The sequence below is a fragment of the Pseudophryne corroboree genome, chromosome 7, assembly GCF_028390025.1.
Source record: "Pseudophryne corroboree isolate aPseCor3 chromosome 7, aPseCor3.hap2, whole genome shotgun sequence".
In the NCBI taxonomy this organism is placed as follows: Eukaryota; Metazoa; Chordata; class Amphibia; order Anura; family Myobatrachidae; genus Pseudophryne; species Pseudophryne corroboree.
Genome location: NC_086450.1, coordinates 15,126,426 through 15,143,600, shown reverse-complemented (window position 1 = coordinate 15,143,600; position 17,175 = coordinate 15,126,426). Strand labels below are relative to the sequence as shown.

General features: G+C 42.0%; 1 pseudogene; it reads left to right on the top strand.

Annotated features, from left to right (window-relative positions):
- The first annotated feature begins 16,184 nt into the window (after window positions 1-16,184).
- Window positions 16,185-16,303, top strand: LOC134946231 (5S ribosomal RNA; annotated as a pseudogene).
- Window positions 16,304-17,175: the final 872 nt, after the last annotated feature.

The following is a 17,175-nucleotide window of genomic DNA, read 5'->3' as shown; positions in this document are numbered from 1 at the left end:
TCTACTTCGGGACTTAAGAATATATCAGAACAAGAGTAAAAATCAACATAATAAACCACAAAAATAAATAACTTTATAAGAACACTGGGAAGGACATTATAGAATTGTTTGGAACATTCTAAGAACTTGTCCTTACTCTACATATATATATATATATATAATTTTTGTGGTTTATTATGTTGATTTTTACTCTACATATATATATATATATATTTCTTGTGGTTTATTATGTTAATTAATTTGAAATTATTCTCTATCCTTTTGATCTCTTGCCTCTCGTATGTTCATGTGAAGTAATCCATCTAAAGTGAGCTCATGATTACCCTGTTTGATTAGTAGATAGGATACCGTCTGAGTAAGATTGGATAATTTCTCTTTTGGTTGTTCTGATATATTCTTAAGTCCCGAAGTAGAGATGGTTGGGTAGTGATATTAATCACAATTTAAAACAGGCTTTATTAAATTATTGTGAATATTTACATATTCCTAGGGCTAGAGTCAATTGACTCCTTTGGGTATTTTGTCTTTGATAAAAATTAAAAATAGAAAATAAATATTAAGATTTTTTCAGTGTTTTATGTATTATTATATTTTTTTCTGTGGTTCATATACTTTAAGTTATCATAGTACCAACGAGGACCACTTAATATGTTCTGTGTGTGCCTGTCCTTGGGCATTTGTTTGTGTACGTATATGTATATAGATTATTTAATCATATACATGTGGATATATGCATGGGTGCGTATGAATTGGTGCATTTTTATATATATATTGATTTCGTTATATTGCACCAGGTATATTTTAGTTTTAACACGTGAACTCAGCCTTTTTTCTAAAGTTAATAATTTAATGCAGATGTATTTCTGAAAAATTATAGGTTTGTGAATACACTATCGATTCTGTTAAATGTCACTCTTGTGATCCGGTATTATTTACTGTGCAATGTGGTAGATAGAAAGAGCCTGTTCGTAAATAGCTGCAGTGGCTGAGAGATAATCAGGAAAACCTTCCCTGAATTGAAACAGGTGTGCTATCTTCACAAGAAGAAAATCAGCATATAAAAGGACCCTCTGTGAACAATTGGGAGTACCGCCTATGGAAGAAGTAACTGGATGTTACGAAACGCGTCTAGGACTCCCTGTTTAAGTGATCGCTGACTGCTGAATGGTTCAGACCTTCCCCCGGCATTTCCAGAGCACCCGGCACCTGCTACTAGCAAACCGTGGAAGTTACCTTCACACAGTGCCGGAGAGAACAGTGTTCTTTGGAAGCCGGAGCAGCGAGGCGGCTGACCGCTGGAGCGGGCTGAGCAACAGCATTAGCCCCCTCGTGAGAACTGTCGGGCTGCCCGTACGGAAACCTTTCCTCATCCTGCTATACGGACACAGAAGCTGCCACTTATATGCACCACACTGCTACAACTCACAGGTAATAGTTGTTCATTACACCGTGTAATCCCGGGGACGCTCGGGTCACACTTAAAGCTCCTCAAACTTGCAAACAGGTCCCGTATTACAAGCACAAGGGACAGAGTGAGCAAAGGTACCTGTGACTTTTTATATCTGTGGTGCACAGTTTCTGAACGAAAACATCAGTGTCCTTTTATCATTGGGTGCAAATCAATACAAAGGATCCTATTACGGACTGAATTTGTGGCATAATATATTGCCGGTCTGGACATTTTACTATTCAGCTCACTTAATTTTATGAATGAGAATCATTAATTTATAATTGGTATGCAGTTGAGGGTGTTGTGACCACACCAGATCTTAATACTCTAGAAACAAAATATACATTTATGTTTTTGCATGGTTATATGTTTTAAATAAATATTTACAATTGAGAATGGTGTGGAACAATTAATTGGCTCTATAGCGCGACCTCTTTTCTATATAAATTGTATTTGCTATATTGAAGCCATTAGAGACAGGCTTCTGAGGTCTGACGAAATAGAACCATTTATTTTATGATCACAAGGTGACTGATTTTATATAATATTAATCATTTATATTGATTGCGCCATCAGGTATATTCTTTTCATTTGCAGCAAGTTTATTCAAGTGATTAATCTGAAGCAGGCAAATCAGGATATTAACAAGTCCAACATGAGCTACCAGTATCATGTACAGTATAGGTACGTACTCAGTTTCAACACCATCATCATCAACCTCCTTGAAAGTAGGTGGTCTTGCTACAGCAAATTTGCAAAGCAGACAGCTTCAACTTATGCAATACTAGATTCCCAAGAAAAATGCTTATGTACTAGGGCAGCTGCTGATGGGACTGAAACTTTATTAAAAAAGAATAAGTATAGATTTTATAAAATTGGCAATATTCTATGAAACAATTTCTTGTACGAGGAAGCAAGTTTGAAAACCAGCATATTGCTGAGGACCAGTTAAGCCATGGCACACATGTTAGCTTTGGAACTGCATCCAATATCCACCACCAATGCATCCGCTTTCTGCAGATTAGTAGGTATGTGTCCATGCTACCAAATGCCATCTCAATTCCTTTTCTCCTAAACAGCAATTCCTTAGCTGTTTCAGGAGTTGAAGATATTGGGCCTGAATGGGCCAAGTGAAGCTACATTCAAGGACACAGCCACAACTATTATTTGAACCACTGGCTATCGCCACCCTTTCTACAAATAATGCAGAGGGTCAATTATTCTACAAATAATGTTTGTAATGGTACAGTGGACATAGGGGGTCATTCCGAGTTGTTCGCTCGCAAGCGGATTTTAGCAGATTTGCTCATGCTAAGCCGCCGCCTACTGGGAGTGAATCTTAGCATCTTAAAATTGCGAACGATGTATTCGCAATATTGCGATTACACACCTCGTAGCAGTTTCTGAGTAGCTTCAGACTTACTCGGCATCTGCGATCAGTTCAGTGCTTGTCGTTCCTGGTTTGACGTCACAAACACACCCAGCGTTTGCCCAGACACTCCCCCGTTTCTCCGGCCACTCCTGCGTTTTTTCCAGAAACGGTAGCGTTTTTTCCCACACGCCCATAAAACGGCCTGTTTTCGCCCAGTAACACCCATTTCCTGTCAATCACATTACGATCGCCAGAACGAAGAAAAAGCCGTGAGTAAAAATCCTAACTGCATAGCAAATTTACTTGGCGCAGTCGCAGTGCGGACATTGCGCATGCGCATTAAGCGGAAAATCGCTGCGATGCGAAGTTTTTTACCGAGCGAACAACTCGGAATGACCCCCATAGGTGGTAATTCAGCCTGCATCTCTGCAGCTGCAGCAAGCTCAGTCTGAATTACTATGCACACGTGCAGCCAGTGAGATGTGAAAGCATCTCACTGGTGCGATCTGCTCTGCCCGATGGACATGCAGAGGCAGTCGCTGGAGAGATGGTGCAGGAGGGGGCGTGCCAACAGCATTAGAATGCTGTTGGCGGGGCACGGTGTGGACAATGGAGGCGTTTCCAGACCATTGGATGGGTGGGCGGTCTGTGGCAGCTGCTTGACCTCACATGCAGCTGCTGTGACCCAGGATGGGGTGGGTAGCTCCCTGCCAGCGCGCAGGATCTGCGCTGGCAGGAAGCTACTTGCTACTTGCGTGGGGGGGGGGAAGTAGGGCCTGACATGCGGGGTGGACTAGCCCTGTGCTGGGTGTTCCCCCGCATGTCAGAGTAAATGATTGTAGATGTGCTAAATTTAGAACATCTACGATCAACTCTGAATTACCCCCATAGTCACAGAGATTGCCACATGCACAGGACCCAGAATATTTATTATCAGTTATTTAAATAGCACACGCATATTCTGCAGTGCTTTACAGAGAATATATGTCCATTTTGGGTTTTGGTTTTGGTTTTGGATCTGGATTTTTTTTAAAAACAACAACATAAAAACAGCTCAATTACAGAATTTGGGGGTATTTATTATCCTATGGTATAATTAACCTTAATAACATTCATTTCCACTCATTTCCAGTCTATTCTGAACACCTTACACCTCACAATATTGTTTTTAGGCCAAAAGGTTGCAGCGAGATAGCTGGATGACTAAACTAAGCGACACAAGTGGGCGGCACAAAGACCTGACCCATCTAGGAGTGGCACTGCAGTGGCAGACAGGATGGCAGATTTAAAAACTAGGCACCAAAGAGCACATTACGATAATCTTGGATTTAATGTTGGGATGCAAATAAACTGCAGTATACCACAGAATCAAGATTTTATATTTCCCCCTCCACGGAGTCTAGATACTTATTTTGTGAAAATCTCATGGGTTTGTTTTTTCCAGTTTTGCATTGCATTTTTATTTACATATTTTGCGACAGATGCCTTTTTTCATTTTTCACAGCTCCCATTTACACGCATGTGATCATACCTGTGTGTCCCAGTTACAAGCATGTGAGCATACCTGTGTGTCTTATTTATTTTATTCATATTTTATTTTTAAATAAAGCAGCCCCTTAGATGTTTTAGATGCCCCTTGTGATCCACCACTGCAGCCCCCACATCAGCCCTGGATGGGGCAACTTGAGTTTTGGTGGGTTCGGTAAAGTACTAAGCAGGACTGTACAGTGATTTTTTTGTCAGTCACTTCCCTAGTGGAGCTTACCACTCTAAAGTCAAAAATAATTTCATACTGTAAGTAGGACTGTGGGAGGAAGCAATGCTAACCGCTGTGCCAGCAGCATGCCTCAGCCTGGCAAGCCAGACATCTTCTTAGCTGTAAGCCACCATGAGATGCCATACTGGGCCTTATTCAGTAACTGTTTGTGCCTGACAGGAGCTCCTGGCTCCTCCAGTGCTGCAGTGCAATGGAAAGCTGATGCAATGCAAGATCACTGAAACTCTGTTCTTCTAACACCGCAAGGTCTTGCAATGATCCTATGCAGCCCTTACATTGTACAATTGAAAATAATCCCAACGTGGAACATTAATAATACATAAAAATTAAGGTTGACTAATTGGAGCCATTCATTTGAGTCCCTAACATGAAATAATTGAGAAGAACCTCTCTCTAATGATGGGTACAGAGTGCACACTAGAAGATGTAGATGAGCAGGTTCAGACAGGGCACGGGAGAGAAAAGACTTTGCTGCGCCTGTGTTTAACCCTAAACTAGCAATAAAAAATATGTATAAATGAATATATAAAAATATAAATATAATGAGCCTGAAAATTCTGGTGCAGGGGACACGTTCGCCACTATGAGGAGATGTGTAATGCTCCTAAATGGTTAATCAGATGCAAGGGGTTAATAGGGGCGCTCATGAAAAACCTACACACCAGAATCTTACAGGTTCAAATAACAGCCAAGGAATCAATTACATTAATAAAAAACATACATGTTTATTAACAACAATACTCTACTAAAATAAAATCACTGCTTGGATACAGAAACTGATACACATATAGATTATAATCAACTTCGAAAAAAATGCTCACATTAGATAAGTTGACACTGAACTGAGTCTGTATAAAGGATCAAGGAAAATGTATCCAATTGTTACTGTCCTTTTTAAACAATGTAGCTGCAGCTACTATTTGGATGCCTTTATGAGTCACAGTGACTGGCTACACGCATAAAAAAATTGTTGTCAGCTTCTATTAATTTAGCAGATGTAAAAAATTATTATCTCACCGGGAGGGCTGGTGTGCCCGAGCGTCCTCGGGTTAATCCAGAAATGTGTCCGTGAGGTGGAAAGCTGAAAGGTTCAAATGGATAAGCCGTCTGCAGGCTTTTATCTTTCAATAGACCTGTTAATGTCACCTTTAAAGTGCTGTGCAGATAGATGGTGTAGAGCAGGTATGCGGCCACTGGTTCAGACGCCGTCTGGGGGATCCAGCCGTGTAGAGACTGACCTCCAAACTACCTGGACGTGCACCGTCCGCCGGTAGTGTACGAGATGGAGGGTGTTGAAGACAATTGTCGGGGCCGTGCGGCGTCTGCGGCTAGATGCAAGGCCAGGTTAAAATCACCCGCGGCTGCTGTGCACGAATGCCGGACGAAGCAGCTGTGACCCGAGATGGAAGGCGCTGGAGACAATTGTCGGGGCCGTGCGGCGTCTGCGGCTAGATGTCAGGCCAAGTTTAAATCACCCGCGGCTGCTGTGTATGAATGCCGGGTGGAGTAGCTGTGACCCAAGTCACTCCACCCGGCATTCATACACAGCAGCCGCGGGTGATTTAAACTTGGCCTGACATCTAGCCGCAGACGCCGCACGGCCCCGACAATTGTCTCCAGCGCCTTCCATCTCGGGTCACAGCTGCTTCGTCCGGCATTCGTGCACAGCAGCCGCGGGTGATTTTAACCTGGCCTTGCATCTAGCCGCAGACGCCGCACGGCCCCGACAATTGTCTTCAACACCCTCCATCTCGTACACTACCGGCGGACGGTGCACGTCCAGGTAGTTTGGAGGTCAGTCTCTACACGGCTGGATCCCCCAGACGGCGTCTGAACCAGTGGCCGCATACCTGCTCTACACCATCTATCTGCACAGCACTTTAAAGGTGACATTAACAGGTCTATTGAAAGATAAAAGCCTGCAGACGGCTTATCCATTTGAACCTTTCAGCTTTCCACCTCACGGACACATTTCTGGATTAACCCGAGGACGCTCGGGCACACCAGCCCTCCCGGTGAGATAATAATTTTTTACATCTGCTAAATTAATAGAAGCTGACAACAATTTTTTTATGCGTGTAGCCAGTCACTGTGACTCATAAAGGCATCCAAATAGTAGCTGCAGCTACATTGTTTAAAAAGGACAGTAACAATTGGATACATTTTCCTTGATCCTTTATACAGACTCAGTTCAGTGTCAACTTATCTAATGTGAGCATTTTTTTCGAAGTTGATTATAATCTATATGTGTATCAGTTTCTGTATCCAAGCAGTGATTTTATTTTAGTAGAGTATTGTTGTTAATAAACATGTATGTTTTTTATTAATGTAATTGATTCCTTGGCTGTTATTTGAACCTGTAAGATTCTGGTGTGTAGGTTTTTCATGAGCACCCCTATTAACCCCTTGCATCAGACAGGGCACCCCTGGAATTATATGGCAAACATATAGACAAAGGTGTGTTTGGAAAATCTAGTTTTCTCCAGCAGTTGCGCTGGATTATGATTCTGTCTGTTCTGAGTTTTACTGGCTTTGGCCACAAATGTGGTCTCTACCCACTTTAATAAAAAACACTTTGTCAAAATTGCAATTTCCATTTACACCTTTGCGGCTATATGTTTTCATAAATCTGGTTGTGATGTTGAAGCTTGTTTCGTATTCTGCTCTAGTCTTTAATTTAAACCTAGGATCAAGTATAGCAGCTCCCCTGGGATTATACGTTAGTGCCTCTGGATTTATACAGCAGATAGGCAGCACCCCTGGATTTATACAGCATAGGCAGTACCCCTGGAGAATTACACTGCACAGCAGACAGGCAACAGCACCCCTGGGCTTAAATGGCAGTGGGGCAGCACCCCCTGACTGATAGGGCAGATGGGCAGCACACCTGGAATTATGTGGCAGACAAAGAAAAGACGTGCAAGATGGAATTGTCCTTGGGACCTTCCAACCTTATGTTGTATAATCATGGCATGTACACTTTAACAAACCAATCATTTCAGTGACAGGGTCTGCCACACGACTTTGGCTGAAATTATTGGTTTGTTTGGGCCCCCACCAAAAATGAAGCAATTAATCTCTCCTTGCACAAACTGGCTCTACAGAGGCAAGATGTCATCCTCATCCCCCAATTCCTCACCCTCTTCAGTGTTTACATCCTCATCCTCACAGATAAATAATTCCACACTGAAGAGGTGGCTTTATTGGTATTTTGCCCAGGCATGACAATGAGCTTTTTCAACCCATGGCCAACAACTGTCTCCACTGGTGCCTTATTCAAACAAACCACATCACCATCAGAATCTTCATTGTCAACTTACTCTTCAGCGCCAGCTACACCAATATTCTCCTCATCCTGGTGTACTTCTACAGTGACATCCTCAATCTCAATATCAGCAACTGGACTGGTGGTGCTTCTCCCAGCACTTACAGAGGGTGTGCAAATGGTGGTAGGAGCCTCCTCTTTCCATACAGTCTTCGGAAGGTCAGGCTTAGACATTGCAACCGCAGAAACACTTGGACTCTCCGTGGGGATTTGTGATATCTCTGAACGCACAGTTGTTTTTTCCTGTACTTTAACAAGCTTTATTTTTTGAGAGGAAGGAGGGCTTCCATCTTCATGAGAAGCTGAACCACCATTCATGAACATAGGCCTTTGTATCGTGAATGGCATATTGCCAATTTTACGTTTCTTATCGGATAATTTCTTTTTTTTTTGGTTATTAATTTTTGCTTCTTGGATTTTACACGCCCTCTATGATATTGGGCAATAGGTTTAGCAGATAACATTGATGGAATTTCATCATCAATGTCATGACTGGTGGCAGCAGCAGCTTCAACACTAATACTAGGAACTGGAAGTGGTACCTGCTGTTTCACTATTATTCCTCCAAAGTTTTGTTCTCCATTTCTCAGGACAGCACCCCTTTATTATTACAGCACACAGCACTCCTGTATTTCACAGCACTCCTGTATTTTTACAGCATACAAGACAGGGCCAGTGTACATTTATTTTCACAGCACCCCTGTATTTTTACTGCATATAAGACCTAGCCAGTGTATCATTATTTTAACAACAGCACCCCTGTATTTTTACAGCATACAGGACAGGGCCAGTGAATTTATATTCAAAACACCCCTGTATTTTTTACAGCATACAGGACAGAACCAGCACCCCTGTATTTTTACAGCATACAGGACATGGTCAGCACCCCTGTATTTAAAGAACACCCCTGTAATTTTCACAGCATACAAGACAGGGCCAGTGTACATTTATTTTCACAGCAATCCTGAATTTTTACAGCATACAATACAAGGCAAGTGTACATTGATTTTCACAACACCCCTGTATTTTTACACCATACAAGACAGTGCCAGTGTATATTTATTTTCACATTTATTTTCTCTTTTTTTACAGCATACAAGACAGGGCCAGTGTACCTTTACAACACCCCTATATAATTTTGCAGCATACAGGACAGAACCAGCACCCCTGTATTTTCACAGCATACAGGACAATGCCCCTGTACAGCACAGTGACAGCCAGGACAGCAAGACCCATGTACAGCTGCAGCACCCCTAAAAGCAAATGACACTACAGTGACTGGTCAGCACCACTAACAGGACACTACAGTGACAGGACAGCACCCCTAACAACACACAGAACAGAACCCCTAAAAAGCATACACTGACCCCACCTGATGCCACCACCCACAGAGAGACAGGTGTCTGTCTCCCTCACACTTCAAGTCTGGAGTGAAAATGGCGGCGATGCCCGGCATTTTATATGGAATCCAAAACCCACTAGAATTCGACAGCGGGATGATGATGTTTTGCCTCGTTCTGGGATACGAGTCTTGCAAGAAGTCCCGAGCCAGACTCGGTTCCCGGCCCGGATCATAATAATCGGGGAGGAGGGGGTTCGGTTCTCTGAGAACTGAACCTGCTCATCTTTAGTATCTATATGTGAGAGCCACATGTACATTGTAGATGAATGCTTTTTATTTTTGTATTAGCGGTACTACAGACGTGTCCCCATACATCTAACCACAATATGCCATGCACTGCGAGATCTCTGGCATGACTGAGCTGGCAGTTTTCACACAACTCTGATAAAGTCGGGCAAAAACTCTAGTGTAGAAATCTGCTAACATGCATGCAAACACTGTAACGTAGCATTTCCTACTTAGATAGAGTTGCAGTCACACACAGAATATAGACATGCCACATATCATTTTAATTAGCAGAGTCTGCTTGTACATCTCATTCACATAGCGATGCAAATCAGATGCATTTTTGTGGGAAAAATGAAAAGAAAAAAAAAAGACGCCCGGTATTAGTAAACCAGCTCATGACTAAGCGCGACTAGAATGGCTGTATAGCATGACTGCAGCAAGAATGAAGGAGGACACATCTGTATATAGAGATAGATAGCAGTAGCACGAGGTGTGGCTATTACATAATGATCTTATCATCAGGGGATAGGGAAAGGGGATAGACTGCTGCACAAGCGAGGATTAAGTTACCTTCACAAGATTCCCCAATTGTTATTACCATTAGGTAATTCAATTCACAAAAATGGGGGTGCTGCCTGAGACAATAGTAATGAAGAACAACCAAAGGACAGAGATGAATTGTCTCTTTGTTTGCGCACTTAAGGAGAAATGTAATAATTCATATAGTTAAAATATAACTTTTATTAATTATTTTTAAAAAAAAATTGTGATGGGAAAAATAAATGGAAAAGTGGATAATAATAAAAATAATAAATAAAAAAATAAAAAATGTCACGATTCACTGTGTGTTGCTGTTGGCATTGGTCTTTCATTGATTTTAATCTGTAGTTATATATGGATCTTAAATCATATCAATTAATTGTTTCAGCAGAGTTAAAGTTTTTACTTAGAGGTTTAGATAGGTATTTCTAAGCCACCAGTCAGAGTTATTTCATGGACATATAGCCAATATATTCATTTATAATTCCATATATTAAAACATTGTATCCAGCTATGAGCCTTATATAATTATATTTGTCTTACTCCAAGGTAAATGAATGGGTATATTAGGTGTTATGCAGATATTACAATAGGAGATTAAAAGTCAATTCCTCAAACTATCTAGCTGTTGTTTCACAAACTTCTATCACATAGACTGATATTTAGGTACAGTACATTGTTCACCAATCCTGACCACCGGATTGCCGGCAGCAGGGCGAGCACAAAAGAGCCCTTTGCAGGCATGCCACGCTGCGCTCACCAATCTGTGGGCACATTGGTGCGCTATGCGCACCATGCTATTTATTCTCCCTCCATGGGTGTCATGGACACCCCAAGATGGAGAATAGTGGTCGGGATTCTGGTGCCGGTATGTTGAGCACCAGGATCCCGACAGCTGTTGTATCAAGTGCCACCAGTTAGATATGAATTCCTGATTAGTATCTATAAATATGTTCACAATCACTTATAATAATCTCTGCCACGTCTGTTACTCAGACACAGATGTATAGAGAGTGTATATAACAGTAGGCATACTCTTTAGGATAGGTCTGTTGACAGTGGTATTGGGTACACTGGGCATAATATGAATTCACAACGATGACCACAGCAATGCTGCTCACCACGTCTAGTACACAGACTAACCCAATCTTGAGTTCTAATTTTTAATGTTAATTATAATCATGCACCTACTCTCTGTATTGGTCTGCTGACTGTGGAATCATATGCCACTGTCATCAGACTAATAAAGAGTCTGCCATACTTTATACACCGAAATCTGGCTGGATCAACACACGGTATGTTATTACTTGTCCTCATGCAGCAAATTCCTATTTCCCTAGGGTTCAGTGTGATATACCGCTCGTCGGGATGCTGGTGGTCAGATGTCCTATGCTGGCATTCTGACATTGAAGATCCTGACATTGCAGGGTAAAAGTATTCTTACACCCCCCTCCCCTCCCATAACCCTAAGCACCTGGGGGGGGAGGGCTAACCCTAATGGGAGGGTTTGCTAGGGCTAACCCCCCGCTATTGCCTACCTCTAGCCCACAGTTACTAAGCCTAAACTCCCCCACCCACCAACCCCACCCTGGGCCATAACAATAACTGTGACCCTAATACTTGCCTTCGGATGTCAGCTGTCAGTCTTCCAGCACTGGTCTCCCAAGTGTTGATGGGATTCCGGCATCGGTAACCTTCAATCGGGATGCTAAACTCATCCCTTTTACTATAGATTGTAAGCTTAAAACCAGGACCCTCATACTACTTGTTCTGTATGTTAATAGCATGTCTTGTTGTTTTAGTCTATCCATGGACCTTACTCATGGCAAAAAATCCTCCAGCAAAGAACAGCATGCTGCTGCTTTTTTGATGGAGGATATTGGGCCTTATTCAGATGTGGAAGGAGGAGCTACTGTATCACTGCTGGACGAAGCAGCGTTAGCTCTAATATGTTAATGCAGCATGAGGCGTCACGCCTCCTGCATGGATTACTGATTCGAACAGTATTGGATCATCTCTAACACCATTCACCAGTGCGTGACTCATACTACAAAGAGACCTGGAAATCTCTGTCCTTTGATGCAGATTCTGGCCTGTTTCCACCCCCACGAAGCCGGTGACATGCATCCATTGGAGGTCATCGCCACCCCCTCCCTGCCCCAAAATGGCATCAGTCAATCACTGACAGTCTGGTGTCATCCTGTGTACACTGTCACATACCCGTACTCCACATGCACAGTACGGGTCCAGCACATGCACAAGGTACTAAGCATGGGTACCTTGCAGCAGTTCCTTTGGGTTCTGAATGAGGCTATATACTATACAGTATATATATTTTTCAAATGTTAAAAAAATAAACCATAACCAATGTATTTATCACTCAGAAATTTCTACAAAGCATTTTTCAGAAACAATCTGCATCTGCAGGCGGTTCACAAAATTTGAATCAGAATTCCATGGTCAAATGTAATAGAATGAGAATTTCAAAAGTGAGAGATTTGGTAAGGTTTTGCAGTGTTTTTTAAAGTGCCAATCATTTACACAGCAAGATCAGTCTGGTTTTGCAGTGTAAATGATTGCCACTTTAAAAAAAACTGCAAAACTTTACCAAATCTGTCACTTTCTGTAACTCTAACTCTGTTACATTTGCCCCCCAGAGTGAGCTTTTGCATATTTATTTTTCTCAAGTTTTATTATTGTTTTACATTTAAATAAATGGCTTATATATTTTCCCATGCTATGTAAATTTATACTGTGTTGTGACATAGTGTATATATATATACAAACAAATATAAAGCCACAGCACTCACCACCCCAGAAGCGGGGCTCAATGTCTGCACTCACCACTCATAGAGTGGGGTGCATGTAGCCCATGGCCAACTACTTAAATATATACAAACCGAAAATTCAGCACTCACCATAGCAAGCTCACTTCTCCTCACAACATCAATAAATAAATGATGGGGGTTTAGTAAGTGAATTGGCCAATGCACAGAAGCCTGCAAACCGATCGCCAAGGTACCCCACCTTCCTGCAGGTCCTACACTATCACAGAGTCTTAAAAATTAAAACCTGGCAACTTTATCACACATAATATAACTGCAAATATGCCCACTAGGTTTAATGTGCACCTGCCACATACCTTATGGCTTTTAAAGGTACACAAGTCACCTGACACTGGCTGATTAATTACTAAGGAACAGCTGACACAGGTTTAGGACAATTGAGTTTACATAGGGGTGCAAGAAAAAGCTTGTGGCCACAGTTAATAAGAGTTAACCAAAGATTAACCCTGCAATATATGTCACTGGCATAACTGACAAGTCCTCTCCCATTCGGGATTCCTCATTAGGATCCTTGAGTACTACACCTACTGCTGCTGTTGTTGCTGCTGGGAGTCGATCGTCATCCCAAAGAGGAAGTCAGAAGACCATTTGTACTACTTTAACAAAGAAATTGACTGTCCAACAGTCCTTTGCGAGGAAGATGAAATATGACAGCAGTCACCCTGTTGAAATGCGGATACTGATGCCATAACAACTATGCTGGTGTCAGACGTGCGTCCTTTATCTGCCATTAGTGCAGTGGGATTTAGACAGTTGATGGACGTACTATGTCCCCGGTACCAAATCCAGTCTAGATTTCACTTCACTAGGCAAACGATTCCCAAACTATACAGGGACCAGTAGCGGATCTTGCCACGGGCAAGCAGGACTTTTGCCCAGGGCGCCGCCTTTCGGAGGGCACCGGCGCCATCCGGAGGGCGCCGCACTATGGCAAGATCTGATACTGTGCCCCCCACCGCTGTGCCCCCCACTGGTCCCCCGCTGTGAAGAGAACCAGACACTACACGTCTAGTTTCCCTTCGTTGAGGGGACCTTTGCTGTGCGGTGCGCGATGACGTAATCGTGCACCGCACAGCATTGTGGCACAGAAGCTAGGGGTCATAATTGACCTCTAGTGTCTATGCTGATCCGAGGAGAGGAGCGGCACCGGCGGCTGTCTGCAGCGGTCTGGAATCAGGAGCGGGGATAGTAAGTATACATTTTTTTTCTCTTCCAGTGGTGCTACAGGGGGCACAAATGGGGGCGTAACTGACCACGCCCCATATAAAGCCACGCCCCTATCACTTTGCCCGGGGCGCCACAAGGGCAAGAACCGGCCCTGACAGGGACATTAAGAAAAGTGTCCTCAGTGTCCTCAAAAATGCAGTTGTACCACCTGACCAATTAACCATGGACACTGGGTAGATGTATTGCCTTCCACAGCAACAACAGCAGTGGCACCAGCAGCGGCATCTCACAAACGCCAACTCACTGACAACATCTTACAGAAACTGAGGGACATCATTGCACAATGGCTTACCCCACTTAGATTCTCCTGGGGATTTGTGATATCTGACAACACCAATATTGTGCGCGCATTACATGTGGGCAAATTCCAACACGTCCCATGTTTTGTACATACAATTATTTTGGTGGTGCATAATTTTTTTTAAAAACAACTGGGGCATGCAGGAGATGCTGTCAGTGACCCAAAAATTGCAATCAATAAAAAACCCTAATTCTGTGATTTTAGCTGTTTTTATAAAAAAAATCAAGATCCAAAACCAAACCCCAAAGGGGTGGTTTTTGGCAAACCCAATCCAGATCCAAAACACGAATGGAGATCCAGATCCAAAACCAAAACATAAAACCCAAAAACTGTCCGGCGCACATCTCTAATAAAGAATCCATCTAAAAATATACCATCAGAAATCTGATATCACATAGTGTTTTTGAGATATTTTGAAAAATTGAAAAGAGTAATCTGAGAACAGTGTTACTCCATAATGGGAACAAACTCCCTTCAGTGCTTTTTGCCTATGCAGTGAACAGGAAATAAACTTATGAAAGTATGGCTCTGTTGTTGGAAGGATCACGGATGGAATCTTAAAGGTAGTTGCACTACAGTTAGGTATGCAAGGTAAATACACTAAGAACTGCTGTTTTCTGTGTTTTTGGGACAGTAGCAAGGCCAGTTCTAGCCTTTCCAGGGTGAAAGATTATTTAACGCCCCCTAAATTTAAAATAGAGACAGTGCATAAAAATACGGTTGAGTATCCCATATCCAAAATGCTTGGGACCAGAAGTATTTTGGATATCGGATTTTTCCGTATTTTTGAATAATTGCATACCATAATGAGATATCATGGTGATGGGACCCAAGAATAAGCACAGAATGCATTTATGTTTCATATACACCTTATACACACAGCCTGAAGGTAATTTTAGCCAATATGTTTAATAACTTTGTGTATAAAACAAAGTTTGTGTACATACACACAATTCATTTATGTTTCAAATACACCTTATACCCACAGCCTGAAGGTCATTTAATACAATATGTTTAATAACTTTGTGTATAAAACAAAGTTTGTGTACATTGAACCATCAGAAAACAAAGGTTTCACTATCTCACTCTCACTCACAATATTCCATATTTCGGAATATTCCGTATCTTGGAATATTTGTATATGGGACACTCAACCTGTATAGGGGCATGGCTTCATGAGGAAGAGGCATGGCTAAAGAATAGTACAAATTCACATTACACTGCACAGTAGTGTCCGTCCATCACATTACACCAGACAGTAGTACCCCTTATACACATAATGCCATGTTAGAGCCCCTAACACACAGTACCCCACAGCAGAGCCCCTTATATGCATTATGCCAAGTTGAGACCTTTATACACATTACACCAAGTAGAGCCCCTTATACACATTACACCAGGTAGAGCCACATACACACATTATGGCAGTTAGAGCCCCTTTTATACAGTTTACGCCAGGTAAAGCCCTTTTTATACATGTTATGCCAAGTAGATAAGCCAAGTATCACCACTACTTTTGTTTATTTGCAACCAAAATAGACCTATAGTCCTATCTCTGTCCAAATATACCTTTGTCACAAATAAACTTTTGATTTCTCAGCCATATCCTCTCAGCTGCTTCCTTGAATAATCAAGGCACAGCACCTACCCAATTTTGATCGATATTTCTGTGGATCCTCATATGCTTGGAACACTGTGTGCATTGGAGACTTATTCACCTACGGTCAGACCACACGGAGTATGCCCAATCTCATCTGATCTTGGAAGCCATGAACTGTAGGGCCTGGTCAGTACCTTGATGGGGAACCACCAGGGAATACTAGGTACCGTAGGTATTTTACTCTCCCACACACAACGCAATCTTGGAACCCACAGATAAAAGTTTGATCATAGGTTCAATCAATAATTGGATTCTATTGAGTCTAATGGAGTGACCTCATTCCCATATACTATTCTCCATTAACAGGACATATGGATATCTTTTGATCAATGAGGGATAACATAATTTCACTTACCTATATTATAATTTCACCTTATAACTTATAAAAGCATGAATGTTTGCTCTCTCTTTTTTAAGTATACTCTAATAAAAAATAATTTCATATTTTCAATTTTTCAAGTGTGCCCTGGAAAAGGCATATAGTTGCTTTTGTCTTTTGTCTTCTCAAAAGACCACACCAATATGCCAAGTAGATACCCTTATACAGGTTACACCAAGTATAGCACCTTATACAAATTACTCCAGGTAGAGCCCCTTTTATACACGTTATGCCAGGTAGAACCCCTTTAATACATGTTATGCCAGGTAGAGTCCCTTTTACACACGTTACACCATGTAGTGCCCCTTATACACATTACTCCATGTAGAGCTCCTTTTATACACCTTACGCCAGGTAGAGTCCCTTTTACACACGTTACACCATGTAGTGCCCCTTATACACATTACTCCATGTAGAGCTCCTTTTATACACCTTACGCCAGGTAGAGCCCCTTTATACAAGTTATGCCAAGTAGAGTCCCTTTTATACAAGTTATGCCAGGTAGAGCCCCCTTTTTTACACACTATGCCAGGTACAGCCCCTTTTCTAAACATTACACTAGGCAGAGCACATTTTACACACGTTGCACATGCTGCTGTCATCATGAATTCAAGACCAACCCCCCCATGCACCACAGAAAATTAACACTGGCAGCTCATCGTACAGAA